The sequence below is a fragment of the Sceloporus occidentalis genome, unplaced genomic scaffold, assembly GCF_023333645.1.
Source record: "Sceloporus occidentalis isolate IW3139 unplaced genomic scaffold, rSceOcc1.0.p SCAF_19, whole genome shotgun sequence".
NCBI classification, from domain to species: Eukaryota; Metazoa; Chordata; class Lepidosauria; order Squamata; family Phrynosomatidae; genus Sceloporus; species Sceloporus occidentalis.
Genome location: NW_028316999.1, coordinates 3,089,291 through 3,112,722, shown reverse-complemented (window position 1 = coordinate 3,112,722; position 23,432 = coordinate 3,089,291).

The window sequence follows — 23,432 nt, the reverse complement described above, 5'->3', positions numbered from 1 at the left end:
CCTTGTACAGTGAATACACTATGGATAGCATTTTTATTAATACGGCATAAACGCTGTTTAATATGTACATCAAAAAGCCCATTGCCTATAACAGGAGTTCACTATGTAACCCAAAATGTCTTAAGTATTACACAGAAAATAAAATGTTTTGACCAAAGGAATAGACCAAGTGATATGAAACGGACCTGAGTAGAGCACTTACATTTGTGATATATCTAAAACAGTCCATGCGTTTGTTATTGCATGTTATTCCATCAAGTCAATGGAATTCTTGTGTGGGAGGATATTTTATTTATTTATATTTTTGCTCAGCTGAGCAGATCAAAAATGTCAAGCTTTCTTTAATATTGCGATTTAAAGGACTCTTTGAAAAAGAAATGCAGCTCTCGTTACAGCTCAGACATGCTCACCTGAGCACAACTTAACACAGAATACAGCGAAACAAACTACAAGAAACCAGAAAAACATTAAACTTCTAAAACCAAGAATAGGATCCCTACAGGCAAAGAAGATACAACACAAAGCTATTTATCAAGATATCTACAATATAACCCTAGGAAGCCAAAATGGGTGTTAGTTGCAAAGGTTATTAAGGACATGCTGTAAAAAAAAAAAGAAGGTACTTTTATTTTATTTTATTTTGGAAAGTTGCTGTACAGAAAATTTTATTAAGTACAATGTGCAAATTACTAAATAACTCAATTTGCTCAATTTACTGGAAAACAGGAATTCATAAAAAGGTGCAGAAAATACAATTAGGAAAGATACATTATCTATTCAGTACATTATGTAAAGTACAATACATTCTCCTAAGATTAAAGTATACGTCCTGTACTACAAGTATTAGCTGCTAAAATTAATAGGAGGTAAGAATGGTACCCTAGCAAAATATAAAAATGTATTCGAGTGGGTAACAAATCAGAAATGCAATTTACAAAGTTATTCTTCTTTTAAATTCACCTATTAATGTTAACGAACACAGTAGAAAAGATGTGGTTTATAAAGTTCAAATTTGATATAAGCAGATGTAAAGAACAGACTTGGAATTACTCATTAATATATGTTTGGGATACTGGAAAATCCTACTAATTAAATATTGATATCACTATACAGAAGTACAGAACACCTTGTTCAGGTTATTAGACACAGAGTGGGAGTCCTTCGATGAAAGCACAATACGGCTCAGTAACTAAAATGGATACATTCTTGCCCATCCATTTCAAACCATCAAATCCATTGTCTAACCTCCATTAGACCTAAGTAAACTAAGTGTAGATACTGTAGTCGGCACATGCCCATTCAAGCCAAAATAAACCTTACAACAGACATTCAATGCTAAAACATTATGTGCTACATCAACCACATTGCTAGTCCTTCCTTACACATTAGTAAGCATGCTCAAACCTCACGTACAAGTCCCGTCACAACTGTCAAATGCACCAAATGTGGTGTTTGTTAATTGAAGCCGTGTTTGTCCTTCCTTAGGACCACGCCATTGTCTGTGGTAAGAGCATGCTCCGTCATTGAATATTTTTTGGTCATCAAGTGGTTTGGCAGTTCATTGTGGTCCATGTTTTGGTGTGATTAGCTGTAAACGTTAAAATGAAATATGTAATTTAATCTTCTGCATGTCTCTGATGTCTGTAAATCTCTGTTTAATATATTTAAATATAATTTTATAACATATTGACCATATAAATTAGATAAAAGATCCTACTCTGATTTTATTAAACATTGTAAAAGATACTAAAGTACTACTGTAATGTAGCATTTGCAAGTGGGTCACTGTCACAAACAATCTATAGTTAAAAGGTGGTTAGCCTAAGCAGATTCTCCAAATGCTTCAAAGTACAAAAACTGTTTTAAATCCTAAGCAGGATGCTGCCCCTACCAAACCATCTGCTGCCTGACCACTGTAGATGCAAAAAATGGACCATAATCACATAAAACAGAAAGCAAAACATTATATACATTTTTACGGTATCATCAGGGGATGTGCGAGAACCATACTCTTCTTTCATACACATTTGCCGTGGGAACTTTGCTCCTTAAACCAGTATAGCTCTAGCCTTCATCAGGGATTTTATTTGTGCATCACGTCAATTTATATATTCTATACTTTAATTATTACACCCTGGGGGTGTGAACAACATAAAGTTACTTTTCCTTAACTGCTACAACATATTTTAAATAGAAGACAAACATAACCTATACCAACCCAGCTATATATTACCCAGTTTATGACTTTAGTGTTCTTTAATTACCGTGCTCGACCACATACCTCAAAACCTACATAAAATACCGGTCCTAGGAGAGCTGGAGTCTGATGTATGACTTCCACAAAATTGGGACATATACCTTCTTGCCGTCTGCCTTTTCCTTATGCGCCTAAGCATTAAGCAATGAAATGTTGAGATAACAGGCGAGGGCTCTAATATTTCTTCAAAGACACATTGGGACTCTTGAGAATACAGGTGATATACAGACATGTCAGTTTATTCCCTGCAATTGTATATCTGTATTACTCTGGCTACTGCATACATCCATTCCCGTTTATAACACCATGTTATACTCCCCTACAAAAATATATATCTCTTGACTTATGATTCTCCATGTTTTCATATATTGGAGAAATAGGAGAGAAGAGTACTGTTCATGAACGCAACTGCACCCTCAAATGATTGTTTACAATCGCATTGTTATTGTTTATAACTTGGCATTGTACTTTACAATTTACAAAAGGACCATCAGAAGTCATAAATACCCATTACACAAAGTTATGGTGAGGTACAGGTGATGGAAAACCCCTCTACTTAAAATTAAGGGGGTAGTAGAGGCACTAGTGTAACACTAATCTATACCAACTAGACAAGCCAGAAGATTTGTTTCCTTCAGAAATCTTGTAGTGTTTCCACACTGGGTCCCCTTGCAATTTTTTACCTTATATACATACATATATAATATCACTAATTGAAGATAGTATTAAACGCTAGTTTATCATTGTAAATTTTGACAAATATTTTCTCTTCCAAGGTTATTATGCCCTAGCTGCGCTCTACGGCACGTGTCACAAAAGCTGCATAATGTGGAAAATGCAGAGTCAGCTGCACTGAAGTACAGAAGGCATATTCAATTGGCAATAAATGGCTGCAGGAAAAAGCAAAACTGTCTGGATCAGATAATTCAAGTGGCTTCAGCTGAAAAACTCAAATTTGAAGGTCTTTCTAAGTCCTTGGAAAATGTGGCATTAGATACCAGTGACACAGAGTTTCTACTGCAAAAGCAAATCCAAAAAAAACTCAGAGAATACTTTTCTGTCTCAGCTAAATTCCAAATTTTATTACAGAGGATTAAACAGTCCTATGAAAAAGATTTCCGTGAACAAGGTTATCTAAACCCACCTGGGTTCTGGAGTTGTCCAGATCCTAGAGATAGAAATCCACTTGTCTATTGCAATCAACATGATGTTGATATTGAGGATGAAATTTAATTTTTCATTTTGTTGAAGAATAAAAAAAAAAAAAAGATTATATTTAATGTAACAGTTGTCATATAAAAAAATACCATGAAAACGGTGAGCCATATTTATACTAGGTATCTGGGAACTATTAACCTGTTGTTGACCCGACTTGCTCCATGACTACGTATCTGAGACCTGTTAATCTGTTGCTGACCAAGGTTGCTCCACCACTACGTATCTGAGACCTGTTAACCTGTGGCTGACTTAGCCCTGCTCTACACTACAAGTAGTGAAGGTTATCGATCTTGCTGCCGCCCTGAGATTCTTCCCGGTCTAGCTACTACTCTGCTACAAGGGTCCAGTTCTTCAGATTCAGGCTCCAGTGTTACCTGTTGACCGCCTGACAATATGAGCTTGTTGGACATCCCATTCCAAAACCATGGACGTTAGTATAGAATTGCCCTTTTCCCCATAGTATGTTTGTATGTATGGGAATATGTGCCCATTCAGCCAAAATACCATTTGTGAGGTTAGGCACTGATGTTGAATGATTTCAAATTCAATTTATGTGCAGCTGCTCAGCCATGGACCCCATTTCATAAAGCTCCTGGCACAGAGAACTCTGCAGTGACACATTTACTGCCATTGTCTGTCCATGTAGATGGCATGTATATGTCCTTGATGTTATACATCTGTTGGAATTTGAAATGCAATTTTTATTCCCCTATGAGCATTTAGTGTTATGTAGGTAGCACTGATTTAATTTTCATTTAATCAATAAAAGTTTTAATTTAAGAGTTAGCACATTTGATTCCCGGAATTAAGTCAATATAGAAGTAGAACCAGTCTCTTCCAACCCCAATCTTTATTTAATACATCGAAAGATGGGATTTTATTTTCAAAAAAACTTGTAGCAGTTCATCATAAAAGAAAATATATAGACATGAACCTATAAGCATTGAGGTAGATAGAGGGTACAGTGCACAAATTGCTTATTATCTCAAAAACTGCTTGGTGTGTTTCTTTTAATTTCTGACAGTTTACTACATAATTCACTTCTCTCTTTTTTTAAATGTAGCTGCAATAAGATAAGTAAAAGGTGAATGGTTTAAATGCTGTTCAGATTCCATGCAAACATTGAAGCATTTTTAAATCAATACATCTCCAAAATGTCTCTGAATTTTGTGATACTAAATATTGGGATTTTGAGCAATGTTGCTTATACGCAAAACACATTATTTAAATATTTATCTTTTTGAACCATATTGTCAAACAAGTTTTTGTTATACAGTGGGGCAAAAAAGTATTTAGTCAGCCACCAATTGTGCAAGTTCTCCCACTTAAAAAGATGAGAGAGGCCTGTAATTTTCACCTTAGGTACACTTCAACTATGAGAGACAGAATGGGGGGAAAGAATCCAGGAAATCACATTGTAGGATTTCTAATGAATTCATTGGTAGATTCCTCAGTAAAATAAGTATTTGGTCACCTACAAATAAGCAAGATATCTGGCTCTCACAGACCTGTAACAGTCTCCTCTGTCCTCCACTCGTTACCTGTATTAATGGCACCTGTTTGAACTTGTTATCAGTATAAAAAGATACCTGTCCACAACCTCAAACAGTCACACTCCAAACCCCACTATGGCCAAGACCAAACAGCTGTCGAAGGACACCAGAAACAAGATTGTAGACCTGCACCAGGCTGGGAAGACTGAATCTGCAATAGGCAAGCAGCTTGGTGTGAAGCGCAACTGTGGGAGCAATTATTCGAAAATGGAAGACATACAGGACCACTGATAATCTCCCTCGATCTGGGGCTCCACGCAAGATCTCACCCCGTGGTGTCAAAATGATCACAAGAACGGTGAGCAAAAATCCCAGAACCACACGGGGGGACCTAGTGAATGACCTGCAGAGAGCTGGGACCAAAGTAACAAAGGCTACCATCAGTAACACACTACGCAGGCCAGGGACTCAAATCATGCAGTACCAGACGTGTCCCCCTGCTTAAGCCAGTACATGTCCGGGCCCGTCTGAAGTTTGCTAGAGAGAATTTGGATGATCCAGAAGAGGATTGGGCGAATGTCATATGGTCAAATGAAACCAAGGTAGAACTTTTTGGTAGAAACTCAACTCGTCGTATTTGGAGGAGAAACATGGGGGTGGAAACATCATGCTTTGGGGCTGTTTTTCTGCAAAGGGACCAGGACGACTGATCCGTGTAAAGGAAAGAATGAATGGGGCCATGTATCGTGAGATTTTGAGTGAAAACCTCCTTACATCAGCAAGGGCATTGAAGATGAAACGTGGCTGGGTCTTTCAGCATGACAGTGATCCCAAACACACCACACGAGCAACGAAGGAGTGGCTTCGTAAGAAGCATTTCAAGGTCCTGGAGTGGCCAGTCTCCAGATCTCAACCCCATAGAAAACCTTTGGAGGGAGTTGAAAGTCCATGTTGCCCAGCGACAGTCCCAAAACATCACTGCTCTAGAGAAGATCTGCATTGAGGAATGGTCCAAAATACCAGTAACAGTGTGTGAAAACCTTGTGAAGACTTACAGAAAACGTTTGACCTCTATCATTGCCAACAAAAGGTATATAACAAAGTATTGATATGAACTTTTGTTATTGACCAAATACTTATTTTCCACCATAATTTGCAAATAAATTCTTTAAAAATCAGACAATGTGATTTATGGACTTTGTTGTCTCAGTCTGTCTCTCATAGTTGAAGTGTACCTATGGTGAAAATTACAGCCCTCTCTCATCTTTGTAAGTGGGAGAACTTGCACAATTGGTGGCTGACTAAATACTTTTTTGCCCCACTGTATTGATTTATCTTTCATTGAAACAGTTGTCTCATTTCAAGTAAGAGGAATGCAGAAAATCAAGCATAACTCTCAACATATGAAAGTCATCAAACACCTGTTATAGGTCTGTGGTTTTAGGTCTGTGGTTAGATATGTGGCTAGGGGGTAAACCTTTAATGAGACTTTTTATGTGCCTTTGTTTTACTAATGACTGCTCAAATAAATCACACAATTTAATGTAGAAATACTTTTTTTTCATAAACATTTTACTGTGTACTTTGGGGTTGTAGAACACTATTAGACTCAAGTTCATGAAGTATTTTAAACTCTATGAAAACAGAGACATCTGTGGAGGGAAGATGAAGAGAAGGATTTGCTCCCAGAAGAGGCACTGTCCCTCATAAATAAGGACACAAGGGGGTATGTGTATATATACACATATATATATATATATATATATATATATATATATATATATATATATATATAATTTAAATATGAATTCACTGACAATATAAAAAGTTATATGCCCTGAGAAAAACATATTACTCGGCAACTATGAAAGGCATAAATTCTTAATTACAATTATGTCTATAGAAGATACCAACGACCTTGTAATAATTGTTAAACATTTTTTTCATATATTATGACACTACAGTTTTGAGCAATATATTATTTCTCAGCGGATGAACTCCAATTAATGGGTAGCTGGGGAATGCAAAATGTAGATAATGTTTAATCAAGAAAAAAGTTAAATAAATGGGACACAAATAGGTCAGTCTTTAAAAAGAGAGAGAGGTTTATAAATGCTGACAAGCGGGACGTTTTCAATGTCGGTATGTTATATCTGTACATGTAGCATATAAAGGTCTATAAAGAACAGAACTGACCCACATTTGAGGTCAGCTTTTCTAAGTCCTAATTAAATACAAGAAATCTACAAACCCTAGAATAAAACTGTTGTAATTATTGGAAACAAAAAGAGAATATGCAATAGATCAAATTTACCATACAACCAGACAAGATGTGACCTTACTTACGAGGTTTTACTGCTTCTGTCATTATGCGCTTCAACAGATTAAGACAGGTACATAATTAATATTAGTGATTATCACAAAACATACATTGCTTTTGGAGCTCGTTTATGATTGCCTCTTTAACCCCTTAACAACCTTTGCCGGTTCAGGACCGTCATGGAAAAACGGTCACTTAATGACCTTTGACGGTCCTGAACCGTCAAAAAATTAAATAAGCTTAGAAAGTGATCAACGCCTTAAACGGCGTTACTGTAATGCCTCGATGTCGAGGCATTCAGCAAGGCCGAGATCGGCATCGGGGGCCATTGTATGGCGGCGGACGCCCGTTTTAAAAGCGTTTAGGAGGCGATCAACGATCGCCTTCTAAACTTAAATGGTGTCGCTGGAATGCCTCGATCAGGAGGCATCCAGCGACACCAAACACTTACCTCTGGATGGGCTGTGACCGCTCCGGAGAGCGGTCACAGCCGCAGCTGCCGGTGATCTTCGCCATCAGCAAGATGGCGGCGGCCCGGGAAAAAAAACAATAAAGATGAAAGTGTTTGCTAGATGGTCTCCAGACCCTCTAGAGAACTCTGGCTCCACTTGCAGGTTGAATACAGGTACTGCATTCAACCATGCAAGTCAATGGAGCCCAGCTTTCTAATCACAATGTAATTAGTAAAATATAAAAAAAAAAAAAATGTGCTAACATTTAAAAATAATTATGCAGTGATGTCACTAGTTTAATAAAGTTTATTATTTTGAGCAAGTGCTAAAATTTCTCAAAAACAAAAACAAAGAGTTAAAATAAAAGCAGTTCAAATACCCAAGGGGTGTCTAATATAAAAAAAAATGGCTGATGGGGTAAATTGGAGTGGCCGAGCTCAAAGATAGGGCATAGGTACAGACTGACCAAAATGGAGAAAAAAAGCGCACTTCCCAAATGTGGCATTTTAAATCTCAAACAACACGACAAACCCATGCATGTCGGGTATCACTGCACTCAGGAGATGTTCCTGAACACACATTGGGGTGTTGTTTGACAGTGACGTATACCAGAACCTGTATATCTATAACTAAAGTACAATTTGTGTGAAAAAAAAATTACTATTACAAAGTTTGACAAAGTGTAGTTGTATAATTGGTGCATGGAAAGGGTTAAAATAACAGTATTTGGAATACCCTGGGGTGTCTAGTTTTCAAAAATATATGGTTTGACGGGGTTAAATTGAGTTAACCGGCTTCAAAGATGTTCCAAAGAGGAGATGGAGGCAGACTGACCAGATTTGTTAAAAAAGGTTTGGAAATCATAAAACGCTGCTTGTACTTATTGCCCTATAACTTACAAAAAACAGCAAAAAAACATAAAAACATTGGGTATTTCTAAACTCAGGACAAGTAGTAGAATCTATTTAGCTAGGTTTTTTACTTGCTTTTTTAGGTGAGTAAAAGATTTTTCAAATAAAAGTCATAAAATGTGTTTATTTTCAATTTTTCACCATGTTTTTTTTATTTTTTTTATAGTAAATAAGATGATACGATCAAAATAATGGTATCTGAAGAAAGCCCATCTGAAAAAAACAATATATAACTTATGTGAGTACACTAAATGTGTGAGGAGAAAATTACAGCTGAACACAAGCACCACAAAAGTATTAAAACAGCCTATGTCCCACAGGGTACAAAAAGAAAAAACGAGCCCGGTCCTTAAGGGGTTAATAATACTAGACCTTAATTATCAATAGCCAATTTTATGATTTTTTTCAAAGATCTCACTCTCCTCCCCCAAAAACCCATTAGTTTATATTTTGCTATAAAGTCATAATAAAGGGGTAGTACATAAGCGATGTTGTATAATGATCACTAAATATCATAAGGCTAACTACAATGTATGTTATTGTAAACAATATTTTTTCATTAGCGGCCATGTTTAAATTGCAGATACGGTATGTATTCATGGGAGGATGAATAGGAAAACAATATTGCTAGTGGAAATTGTAAAACAGCAGAGTCCCTCGTTATACCAGCTTTTTAAAACGTATTTTACAATTGTAATTTTCAGCACAAGATGCATTTTCCGTTGGATTTAACTACAAATCATCAAGCCTTGGAATGGGTCCAGTATTGTTATTCTGTAAGAACTGACATCTGTTTGGACATTTTATGTATGTTAATCCATAATGTAACAAACCATAAATACTATGAGTAACGCAGTATCTTCCTTTACATCTGGAAAGTGTTTTGTTTCATAAAATTTATGTCAGCTGCAGGGGTTCTAAAGCTTATTATTATTTATTGATGTACAGAGGGCCATCATATTCTGTAGCGCTGTACAATGGGTAGACAAGACATAACAAATAGCATAAAACATAACACTTTGACTTACAGAAACAGCAGGTAAGGAGAGTCCTGCTCAGAGGAGCTTACAATCTTACCTAGTCTTACTTGTGTGACACATTTACCCCACATGGCCTCACACCGTGTTTACAAAATGGCACGCAGGGCCAGCTACTGCGCTACTACCGCTGACCCCTCACTGAGCCTTACCTATGCTTTGTTTTTGGCAAGTTCTCTCTGGGTTAGTCCAGGATTTGCGACTTATTCTGAGACTATCCATATTAAACCAAAGGCCGAGGTCTTTAAGGAAAAAAACTATACACTCATTTTGAAGGGAGTTTCCATTGCCATGGAAAGACTGCTTGGCCAGATGGGAGAAGTAACAATAGGCACTAATCCAATTGGTTATAGTTTATTTAAGTTTGCATTAGCATGCTAATCATAATTGTTTTGCTGATAACACTGATTGTATAAGTGTTTTGTATTTTTACATTAAAACATTCCTCATTGTCTCAGCTAGTTATTGGGTGGGTTTCCACTACTTACAAAATAGCTGAAGATACCGGGTGATTTCCCGACATTCAAACTACTGGGAAGCAACAATCTCCAACCAACAAAGAGAGTTCAGACACCGTAAACCCCCCAAAAGGTCCGGTAAATCGCGGTACCATCATAAGGACATTCCATTACTTCTTCCCAGTACTCATACTAAAGAGAGGATTTTATTGGATAAGCGGGGCGTCATTAACATTGCCATATAAAATCTGAGCGTGAAAAGTCATCCAAAATATTACACGACTGACAACAACTGCCACCTCCAAGTTTTCTACATTTCTGTATACAGTATATCATTGTATTGTAGGCTTAAAAAGAGAAAAACATAATTCCTGAACCATTTTTTTATATTTGAGGCTGAGATTCATTTTAATGCAAAATGTGCACAAAACAAAAGTTTCTTCCACATGTTCGTTTTTCTTTAAAACTTTCACAACATTTGTTTGAAGAGCTTATTGTAGCTTTAAATTATGCAAGATACCCTATCTACTGTGTGGGAAGACTACGAGGGGAACTATTTTCCTAAGAACTTATCATTTCCAGGAAAATGCAAGGTCAGCACATACTGCTGAGGAAATGTTATAAACGGCAAGAAGGAAATACAGAAATGTAAAAAAAAAACATGTGAGTGTTACTCACCTGTTCCCGGTTCCCACGCTGCCGCAGCAGCCGCCACGAAGGAGAGGGAGACCCCCCTCTACCGCACGGCCACCTCCGCAGCAGCCGCCACGAAGGAGAGGGAGACCCCCCCTCTACCGCACGGCCACCTCCGCAGCAGCCGCCACGAAGGAGAGGGAGACCCCCCTCTACCGCACGGCCGCCACGAAGGAGAGGGAGACCCCCCTCTACCGCACGGCCACCTCCGCAGCAGCCACGAGGGAGAGGAAGACCCCCCTCCACCGCACGGTCGCTTCCACTGCCTTCCTCTGAAGTGCCGCGCAGGAGAGGCAGACCTCCTGGTACACGGCATCCTGCTGTTGCGCATGCACGACCTCTAGCGGTGAACTCGCATACTGCTGGAATTTATGAAGGGAGATTACGCCATCCACAAGATGGCCGCGAGTCACGGACACCGGAAGTGATGTCATGAGGGGCTGATGGGAGATTCAGACTTCCTCTGCGGTTCTCCATTTAAACCCCTCAGACCAGTTACACCTTGCCTTCTGATGGTTGTCTATGCCTTGTGCTAGTGCCCAGATAGCGTTTCCTGATTGCGTATTCTTGTGTATGATCCTGGCTTGTCTGACTTCGTTGATTTCCTGATTCCTGACCTCGGCTACGTTTACGTTTATCCTGTTTTCCTGTATCCTGACCTCGGCTCCGTTATACGACTATCCTGCTCTCCGGAATCCTGACCTCGGCTTGTTATACCTGTTCTGTCCTGGAGTCCTACCTGACCACGGTGTCTCCTAACCACTTGTACGTGACAGAGAGGGTATTTTTTATGTATTGGATACACAATATTCTTGCTTTCAGATTCATAAAATTAATGAGGGCTTAATGTTCTCAATCTCGGAATAGTGGCAATTGCTATTTAAAATAGCATTGCTATTTATAATAATGCTGATATTCTCTAGTTTTGCCTAAAACAATGTATGTCTTAATACACAGTATAAGCATAACACTGCAATCTATTCTTTATTATACCAAACATTAACAAAAACAAATGTGAATAATACATTTCTAAAGTGTCTTTTAAGTGTGTTTTGTTGCTCAGATAAATAATAAAATATGTATTTTGTAGGTAAATTTCACTCTTAAGGAAAAGCTATAAAAAAAAAGTACACAATAATAATACGACTGGAAAATGATTGGATGTAGAGATAAAGGTAGGCAAAGGTGGGCTGGGAACATGCAGTTCAGCCAAGCACAGGGTCCAAACCCCATTTAATAATAAAGGAGCCCATGAGGGATCCAGTCAGGGTGCAAATGCTGCTTGTCTTGTTACTTTAGGCACCCTGAGAGCTGTATGTGAACTCCAAGTAAAACAAACAAAAAGGCAGTTGGCTAAGATCTTCCCATTAGAGCAGCTCATGGGACAATAGCTTCCTGCCTCTTCTGAAAATAGACATATTTTATAAAGGATATTTACTGTCAATTTAAACTTTTGGAAACCAATAACTGTAAATTTGCCCTAAAGCTGTATATACCTTTCGGTCCAATTAGGGTAAGCATACATTTTTTAAATTAACTACTTTGAAATGAAATTTAGAAAACAGAATAATCATTTACACATTAAACAAAACATTCTGACATTTTAATATATATCCAAACAGGCACAGAACGTGTGCACATTTAAGTGTAAAATATTCTAGGTACTGCACACTGCTAAAATAATCCAACTATAAATCATTTCCCCAGGCTGCTATTAATGTAACTATTGATTTGCAGCATAGTTTGCAACAATAACAGATTTTTTTTAATGTACAGTTACATCCTGAGTCATTTTGAGCATTTCATCATAATCTGCTAGAGAAAAATACCATAAATACCATAATAAAGAGGCAAAGAAACCAAATCTAGAGTTCTAATGGAAGCATCATTTTTCAACGCATTATACTTTTCTGGTACATAAGCGTTTTAGATCCATTTTAGAATTATGTTTGTGTGTTTTTTCTATGAATGACAATGCTTTATGTTTGGTAAAGTATGTTGAAAACCCTTAGAAAGTCTTTGGTGCTGTGGTCACAGATAACTACATTGAAATATACATCCTCTCTCGATTTTCCTAATTTCACAGTTGCTTGCACAAGGTATGTAAAACATTATTTTAGGTTTCTAACATCCTGGCTATTGTGTTATTATTGCCTTTTGCATAGAACAATTATTTGTTTCAGGTGGCAGGCTTTTCACTTTGAGTGCACCAGTTTCAGGGACAGAGATATACCTGCAAATTAAAAGTCAATAAGTATAGTTAATATATGAGTTATGGTTGTGGACATAAAGCTACTTTATTTACTATAAGAATTAATGATAAAGGGCCTAGTGGAGTATTTATTAGCCATTGATAAGGACCACAAATGCCATGCCTGAGCCACCCAACAAATTGAGGGGTAAATATTGAGAGGGGCTTAACCACCATATCGTTTTAATAATTTTTATATTAAAGAAAGTAGCTTTATATCTACCCTGTGGACCAGTGTTTTTAAGTGTTAAAACAGCATGGAAACAGTGCTTGAATTAAAACTTAAGCATCCAATCAAAAGGCTATGTCAGTATGCATGGGTAACCAATAAAGCATAGCTTTAGCCATTCTAGCCATTGGTGGCCAATGGAACCTAGCCATGGTCACATTTTTGGCTATACAAAACATTAACATAAAAAGTAGTGTGTTGCTACAATGTATTCAGCATTATAGATCTTAAAAGAACAGTAAACATCAATAGTATATTTAATGCACTCTGGATTGTTATTTTAATTTAATGTTGCACTCCAATTAATATGTCCAAACCTTTTAACAAACAAAGCCAGGTATTATAAGAGATACAATAAAAGTAACTGATTACCTGTGTTTCGATCTGGCAAAATACAGCAATGTTTCTGCAGAATCCCAGGCAAAACCTTTGTGGAAGAACAAGAGATAAATATAGTAATCAAACACTGATATAATAATTAATGAATTCATAATTTTTATTTGATTAATTTTACTATTTTACATAATTGTGTTTAATAAAATTCTGCATAGGTCTATTTAGAAAGAAGATTTTTCTGGCACTGTTAAAGGAAGCCAATAAGCTAATTTGCCAGAGAAATATGGATTTAACGTTAAGAGAGAGATATCATTAGTCAAAATCTTATTAGTCCAAACTAAAGGGTTGTTGCCTTTTGAGCTTGAAAATAAAAATGACAACCCTTACAAAGAATAGCAAGTATGTTTTTAACTAGATATATTAATAGTAGCTTGCCTTTTATATTTCTTCTTTTTAAATATATAGTAATGATTATTTTTATGAGTCAATAGTAAATATTTCTGTGTAGACATTCAAACATGGATGGATTTCTTTGACTGTCAGGTATTTTTTTATTATTTTATGATCTCTTTCCCTACAAGTTTGCAACTGTTGTGTGGCAAGGAACTGAACAGTGAATTTTACTGTCTAGCCATGTGCCATTCAAGGGGATTTTTTGATTGAGCCTCACCTTCCCACCAAATGGGAACCCAAAAGGTGGAGGGGTAATGTAGGATTCATTTTTATTTGTTTAAAAAAAGTTCACATAGTATACTAATTTGAGGCATGGGATTAGGTCTGTTCCTCTCCAAAATGTTTTTAATAATGTTTACCATTCACCCTAGTGAAGGTTTTATAGAGATTCCCCCAGAGGCGTGGGATTTATTTGACACACATCCCAGGGGATGGCTTGCAGGCCATAGCTCTCATATGATAATTTTATAATGTTTAACTCTCAATCCCTCTCTGCAGGGGATAAGGGTAAGGGGGTATACTTGAAAACTATACCCCGCAAGAAGATATAACTACCCCCTACTCGAACATGCACCCAGAGAGGTGAAATTGTACCCAACCCAGTTAATAGGGGGATTACCCTTTTGTTTTGTTTTCTTTAATATTGCTACATATTTATAGTTTTTGGGGTGGGAGTTTGTACTAAATTTTGTGAGTTTTTGGTGAGGGCATTCCAGTTTTCTTTGAACTCACTCTTTAGTGTGTATTCAAGTTGTTTTCCAAAAGTTGGGATGCAACAACATTCACCCTCAAACATAAAGGAAGTGTTACACTGTGAGCAGGATTCAATAGGGTAATTGTATAGGTTGTGTTATTCTGTAACTGTTCCAACTTTTCAACCTTACACTTGTACCACAAATTATGTACTAATAAATGGCATGTTAAAATGTATACGTTTGCTGCATAATGTACACACCAGTTTCCGTAATGTTTTAAGCATGTTCATATAAATTTCAGCTAGGTGCACTTCAGCACACCTGAGTTGCTGTGGTGCTTAGGTCAGCAGTATAATCACAGCTATTAAAATCTAAGAATAGACCAAGCAAAGACAGTAAGCAAAACAATCTCTAAACTAGGGCTGCAACTAACGATTATTTTCATAATCGATTAGTTGGCCGATTATTTTTTCGATTAATCGATTAATCGGATAAAAAAATTTAATTTTTCATTTATTTTAAATTATTTAATAAAGTAACATAGGATGTTAAAAACAAACGGCAGAATAAAATTTTTTTTCTTGTTTTTATTTCCCCAACCTGCCCCCCAGTTATGCATATTTGAGCCCAGGCTTGCCACACTGCCCTCCCCGACATGCCACACTGCCCTCCCCACAAATGCCTTATATACCCTATATGCCTTATACCCCCAGATATGTCACTCCGTCCTCCTCAGGTATGCCGTATACCCCCCTGATATGCCATAGTGCCCTCATAGGATTTGCAGACTCGTTCACAGACACAATACTTTTATAAATAAATACAGGGATAATCTTCACTGCCCCAGGATTTAGATTCCCCTCAGTTTGCCCCCCTTTACCTCTAACTGCACCTTAAGTTAACTTTATTAAATTAATTAAATTAACCCTCAGTCCTCAGCATTAAATTAATCCTGAAGAGAAGACCCCATTAACCACAACTGCCCCTAAATTAACCCATTAACTATAACTGCCCCTAAATTAACCCTAAACACCCCATCAACCACAACTGCCCCTAAATTAACCCTAAACACCCCATCAATCACCACTGCCCCTAAATTAACCCTAAACACCCCATTAACTATAACTGCCCCTAAATTAACCCTAAACACCCCATTAACTATAACTGCCCCTAAATTAACCCTAAACACCCCATCAATCACCACTGCCCCTAAATTAACCATAAACACCCCATTAACTATAACTGCCCCTAAATTAACCCTAAACACCCCATTAACTATAACTGCCCCTAAGTTAACCTTAAACACCCCATTAACTATAACTGCCCCTAAGTTAACCCTAAACACCCCATTAACAATAACTGCCCCTAAGTTAACCCTAAACACCCCATTAACTATAACTGCCCCTAAGTTAACCCTAAACACCCCATTAACTATAACTGCCCCTAAGTTAACCCTAAACACCTCATTAACTATAACTGCCCCTAAGTTAACCCTAAACACCCCATTAACTATACCTGCCCCAAGTTAACCCTAAACACCCCATCAACTATACCTGCCCCTAAGTTAACCCTAAACACCCCATTAACTATAACTGCCCCTAAATTAACCCCCACCTCCCCTAACTTTCAGCAGCCCAAATATTAATTTTATACTCACAGTTAGATGAGTGTCACAGCCATGGCGATGCTAAAGAAATGGGCGGAGCCAATCGGCCGTTTGGCTCCTCCCCTTTCTTCCTCCCTGTCCGTCCCTGCAGTCACTGCCGATTGGCCCTGCCCCTTTCTTCTGCAGGGAGGGACTGGAAAAAGGAAGTGGGCGGGCCAATCGGCAGTGACTGCAGGGAGGAACTGTAAGTAGCAACTGCTGCTGTGACTCCTGTGAGTCACACTAACGGATTATAACACGAGGGGTATTTTTCAGAGCATTTGCTCTGAAAAAACCCTCATTTTATAATCGATAAAAATCGATTCAACTAATCAATAATGAAATTCGTTGCCAACGAATTTCATTATCGATTATCATCGATTTTATCGATTAGTTGTTGCAGCCCTACTCTAAACCATAGGAAACCGTGTAAAATGGAGAAAAGGTGAAAGGTGTACATGTATGAGGAGGTTTAATTATACCAATTTAATTTAGATACTTGTTCATTTATGCTACCTCATATTTTCCATAGACTGGTCATAATCCAACAGAAGCAATGCATAAGATAATATCTTACACAGAAAGTAGATATCTGATAAGTTCCACCAATAAAGCATGCCACTGAAAAACTAAATTATATATATAAGGCAAGCTTTCAAATGTTCCTCTCTTCCTCAAGTATTGCTTCAGACCTGAGAAAGTTATCAAACGCTTTTCTTTATAGTTTACAAATGAGTGCAGGGACAGAGCGACAGGCTCTCTCACTGCCTGGTTGTTGTGAGCAGAGCTTTAGCTAGCCCCCACAGTTATTTTTGACAGAAGTTATTTTATTTACACTGCCCTTACACACACTTGCCCATAAACACGCATACCTATATACATACATGCTGCCTTTATACATACCTGCCCATTAACATGCATATAAACATACACTGCCCTTACACATGCCTCTCCACATACACTGACCATAAACACATAAATACACATACAGTGCCCTTACACGCTGCCTTTACACATACCTGTCCATTAACATGCATATACACATACACTGCCCTTACATGCCTTTACACATACCTGCACATAAACACACATATTCACATACACTGCCCTTAGATAAGCCTGTCCATACACACTTGTATACACATACACTGCCCTCATACACCCCTGCCTTTACACACATGTATATACATATACAAACCCAGAGCCGGCTTTAAGTGTTCTGGCGCCCTGTGCGGACTACTCCTGTGTTGCCCCCCATCCCAAAAAAGGAAAGGAAAAAAATCTTGTCACAAAACTCCCCTTTCTCACTATCTACGACCTCTGCCCCTTCTCACTGCCTTCCCCCCCATCTGCCCCATCTCACTGCCCCCCCTGCTCCTTCTCACTGCCTCCCCCCCCTCTGCCCCTTCTCACTGCCCCCCCTCTGCCCCTTCTCACTGCCCCCCCCCTCACATCCTCTCCCTACTTCTCACTATCCTTATTTACCTTGTTGAGTCCTGTGGTGGGAGCGGGAGGCGTCCGTCTTCTCGCTCTGCCGCTCTGGATGTTAAATAAAGTTAAAACAACAACAACAACAACAAAAACGATGCTTTAATTTAAGTCCCGGGCAGGGGTGCCGAGCGGTTGCTCGTGAAGTTTTCAGCAACCGCCCGGCGCCCCCTCACTCTCCGTGACTCCGCTTCATGCTGATGTAACTGCGGGGTACTTACCTTCCGTCTGCCCGAACCGCCAATCTTCTGAAACCCCTTGACGCCTGTAGCCGCTGGCAGGTTTCCTGAACACAGACTACATGGACTCTGGCCCTGTGTACTCGCGTGCCACCGTGTGGCCTCTTATAGGTACTACCCTTGTGCGTTCCAAGCCTCCGTTTCATGCTGGGCGGGAAATGCAATTAGCATGTCTATTTAAACCTGGCTGTTGCACTAGCTCATTGCCTGTGATAGTCCCTTGTGCATGTTGGCTGTGCTTATTAAATACCTTACTTTGTGATTTTGGCGTTCCTGTCTATCTCCTGTGTTTGACCCGGCTTGTTTTTGATTATCCTGTCCTCGCCTACTCCTGACCTCGGCTCCGTGTAACGACTACTCTTTTGCCTGTTGCAACCAGTTAACTGCCCTGCTCCCGTACCGGTGGATGATACCTGGTTCCTGCACTGCTGGTCCTCTAGCCGTGACAGATTATCACAGGCCTTACCATGGACCCCGCAGACTTGGTTCGTGTGTCCTCTCGTCAAGACCACCAAGATCAGGTGCTGGCTTCGCATGCTTCCCACCTTCAGTCGCTGGGACAAAAGATGGACACTATTACGGAGTTACTCCGATCTTTAACCACTTCCGGTCCGTTGCCCTCCTCTGCAGCCTCAGCGGGACTCCCTGCAGCTTCGATTCCTTCAGAGTCCGACAGACTTCGGGGCGGAAAACCTCCTAAAATGCCTGTTCCTGAGAAGTATGCTGGGGATCCTCGTGAATGTCGGGGGTTTTTGAATCAATGCCAACTTCATTTCAGAACCCAACCAGAGACTTTTTCCTCTCATGCCAATCGTGTGGCATTCATTATTAACTTACTCCGAGGTGAGGCCCTTGCTTGGGCTTCTCCCCTTATGGAACATCAGTCTCCACTATTGGACGACGCGGATGCCTTTCTCACGGCTTTTCGTGCTGTATTTGATGCTCCTGGAAGGGTTGAATCCGCCGAGGCAAACATTATGGAACTGCAGCAGGGCAAAAGGTCTGTGGCCCAGTATGCTATAGAGTTTCGTACTCTTGCCTATGAGACTGATTGGAACACCCAAGCCTTGAAAGCAGCATTCCGCAGGGGGTTAAACGACTCAATCAAAGACGCCCTTACCTATCGAGATCTGCCCGAGAATTTGGAGGACTTTATCGCCTTGTGTCTCAAATTAGACGCACGGGGCCAGGAGAGACGTCTAGAGAAGGAGAGCGAAAGAAAATATCGCCCCTATCGCCCGACTCCACGTACTCACCCTGCACCCACCATGGTGGAATCTTCTACTCCGACTCCTGAACCCATGGAGATTGGTCCTCTTCTCCGGCTATCTGATGCTGAGAAACAACGGAGACGTGTCTTGGGACTCTGTTTGTATTGTGGACAGAAGGGTCATATGGCTATTAATTGTCCCAAGAAGTCGGGAAACGCTCAAGCTTAGTGGACGACCGAGGCATTCCACTGAGCAATGTAAAAGCCTCCACTGCTCCTTCTGATACCCGATTTCTCGTACCCATCACGCTACAGTGGAAAGGTCACCAAGTGGCCACACAAGCTTTCATTGACTCCGGTGCCGCAGGGAACTTCATTGACCAGACCTGGGCTCAACTCCAGGGTATTCCGCTGGTTTCTAAATCCCAGAGCAGTACCGTGGCAGCAGTGGATGGGACACCTCTCGGTCCTGGCCTTATAACTCATGAAACACCAAGTCTTCGTCTGATTGTGGGTCTCCTTCATTGTGAACAAATTTGCTTTGATGTTCTCTCCAGTCCGCACCTTCCGGTTATCTTGGGATTGCCATGGCTGAGGAGACATAATCCTACGATCAACTGGAGCGAGGGACAAATTACGGCTTGGGGTTCTTGCTGTTTTCGAACTTGCTGTTTACGTCCCTTAAAGGTGAACTCTATTCTAGAAAGTCCCTCAGTCGACCCTAAAGGGATTGTTCCTACACAGTATTGGGACTATCTAGATGTATTCTCGAAACAGAGGGGCGATACCTTGCCCCCTCATCGCACTCATGATTGTGTCATCTAACTCCTTCCAGGGACATCTCCCCCTTCAGGTCGGACATACCCACTTTCTGGACCTGAGAATCAGGCCTTGTCGATATATATAAAAGACTGTCTGGAAAAGGGGTTTATTCGTCCTTCCTCCTCCCCGGCGGGTGCGGGGTTCTTCTTTGTTAAGAAGAAAGATGGATCTCTCAGACCCTGCATAGACTACAGGGGGTTGAATAAAATAACCGTGAAGAATAAATACCCATTGCCCCTCATCACAGAATTTTATGACCTCTTAAAGGACGCTAAGATCTTCACTAAACTAGATCTTCGGGGTGCATACAATTTAATCAGGATCAGAGAGGGACATGAGTGGAAAACCGCTTTCAACACCCGATTCGGTCATTATGAGTATCTGGTGATGCCTTTTGGACTTTGTAATGCTCCCACGGTATTCCAAAATTTTATCAACGACATTTTTCGTGATATGCTTCTGTCTCATGTCATGGTTTATTTAGACGATATCCTGATTTTCTCAGCCACCCTAGAAGACCATAGGAGACATGTTCGGCAGGTGTTGCAACGTTTAAGAGAAAATTTCCTGTATGCCAAAGCTGAGAAATGTGAGTTTGAAAGCAGTCATATCAAGTTTCTAGGATATATAATATCTGACACCGGATTAGAGATGGATCCGGAGAAGGTCACAGCCATCAAGGAGTGGAGGAGGCCCACTGATCTCAAAGGAATTCAACGTTTTTTAGGTTTTGCCAATTATTATCACCGTTTCATTCGTAATTTCTCTCGCATAGTGTCTCCCATTACCACTTTAACCCGTAAGGGAGCCACTCCCAACAATTGGCCTACCGAGGCTGTTGTGGCTTTTGAAAAACTAAAGAGGGTCTTCCTATCTGCTCCAGTTCTTCACAGACCTGACACTTCCTTGCCCTTTATTCTCAAAGTGGATGCGTCGGAGACAGGTGCCGGTGCTATTCTGTCTCAAAGAGACTGCAAGACCAACAGAATACATCCTTGTTCGTTTTTTTTCTAAAAAATTCTCTGATGCAGAGACTAATTATGATGTGGGAAATAGGGAATTGTTGGCCATCAAGATGGCTCTAGAAGAGTGGAGACATCTCCTGGAAGGGACGGAGACACCGATCACTATAATTACTGACCATAAAAATTTACTTTACCTGGAAAAGGCTAAAAGACTTAATCCTCGCCAAGCACGCTGGGCCTTATTCTTTACTCGCTTTAATTTTATAATTACCTATCGCCCTGGATCAAAGAATATCAAGGCTGATGCTTTATCTAGACAATTTGAGGGTCCTAATACTGTTGTAAAAGATGAGACCATCATTCCGTCCCATCGTATTGTTGCCAACATCTCGACTGCCGTTCTCCAAAGCATCTCTCGCTCTCAACGCTACCGACCCAAAGATCTGGCAGTTCCTCCTGGTCGTCTGTACGTACCCCCTATACATCGCAGCAAAGTCTTGTCATGGGCCCACAATTCCCCTATAGCTGGGCATTGCGGAATCCATAATGTGCGTTTTCTCCTACAACCACGTTTTTGGTGGCCCTCTATGCTCACAGACATTGTGGAGTTTGTACAGTCCTGTGACGTTTGTGCAAGATACAAAGTACCCAGAAAGAGGCCCGCTGGCCTTCTCCAAGCATTGCCAACCCCCACTCGACCTTGGACACAACTAGCTATGGACTTCGTTACTGATTTACCAGCTTCCGAAGGAAAGACTACGATCCTAGTAGTTGTTGATCTGTTCTCTAAGCAAGCCCATTTTATCGCACTAGCCAAGTTACCCACGCATCCGGAGGGTTTCCATGGACGGTTTCACTTTGGTATTGATTTATGTGATGGTCGCTGCCCCCAAAACAGCCTGCCTGTGCCATCTTTGCTACCACAACAGCCTGCCTGTGACATGTTTGCCCCCAAAACAGCTTGCCTGTGGCATGTTTGCCCCCAAAACAGCTTGCCTGTGGCATCTTTGCAAATACCCGGAGTGCCCGATGGCCAGTCCGGGCCTGGTTATGAACATATATGTCAAATCTTACATGTAACATAACATTTTACCATACATTCGATCTCATTATCAAATGTTATGCACCATACGCCTCAGCACTTGCTAACCCCGCTCTGACTTTAAGTGGCCTTCCGCTTTGTGGAGTTGCTGCTGTTCCTAATCACTTTCAGTTCCCAATAATACCACTTACAGTTCAGCGTAAAATATCTAGCATGGTGATTAAAAAGTAAAAAAAATATTGATTTTGTTCAAGCAAGTTAATGCATAAATTACTATAGTGGCAGCTAATATACTTAATAGTCAAACAGTGCTGTAATTTTAATAGATCCAAGATTTTTCAGGGTTTTCTCAAGGAACCAAATAATTCCTTTTGTTTAGATAATGCACCCACAACATTAACACTTTAATGAATACTGTATAGTTTTAAAACGTAACAATAGTATCAGCAAACACATTTGCCAAGTTTATATTAATAAAGTGTTGGTATATATTCATTTTTAATTCCCCTATTTTTAAATTTTAAATCTGTTTAATTTACAGTAATAAAATAAAGGAAAAAAGCAGACAAAAAAATACCACATACGTTTAAAAAGAAAAAAAGAAAGAAGAAAATAAGGGATAGAGAAGAGTTAATTGTACAATAAGGGGTTGCATTTTCAGGGCACTCATATCTAACTACCTATATACAGGACAGCTAATACATGTCCATCTGGATGAATTCTTCCATTTTAGCCACATACATGCAGTAGGTTGGTTCTATTTTGATGCAATCGCTTTGGGTGTAGCTAGGGCAACTTGGAATATAAGCATATATTCTAGTAAAATGCTTATCAGGTTTAGATAGACGATAAGTTAAATATGATAAGTGCATGAAACTATTGAAGACCTAAAGACAGTAAGAGCTAGAAAACAATTTGGAAATTGCTGCCAAAGAGCAAGAGGAGTAGTCATCAGATGACCTTGCTTCTACCAAAGAAAATGACCTGTCTGGAACAATGGCAGGTGAGTGTAGTTTTAATGGAGGTACTGAATAGTGGATGGTATTTTTTTGTTTGGTAGGTGTAACACAAATGTTAAGAGATAAACCAGACCAAATAAAAATCCAAACCATCCAAGAGTTTCTGTAGATCCAATTCCGATTTTAAGCATAGATTCGTGTCTTTTAAGTAGATGGAGCGTGAGCATTATATATGTGTGTGTGTGTGTATATATATATA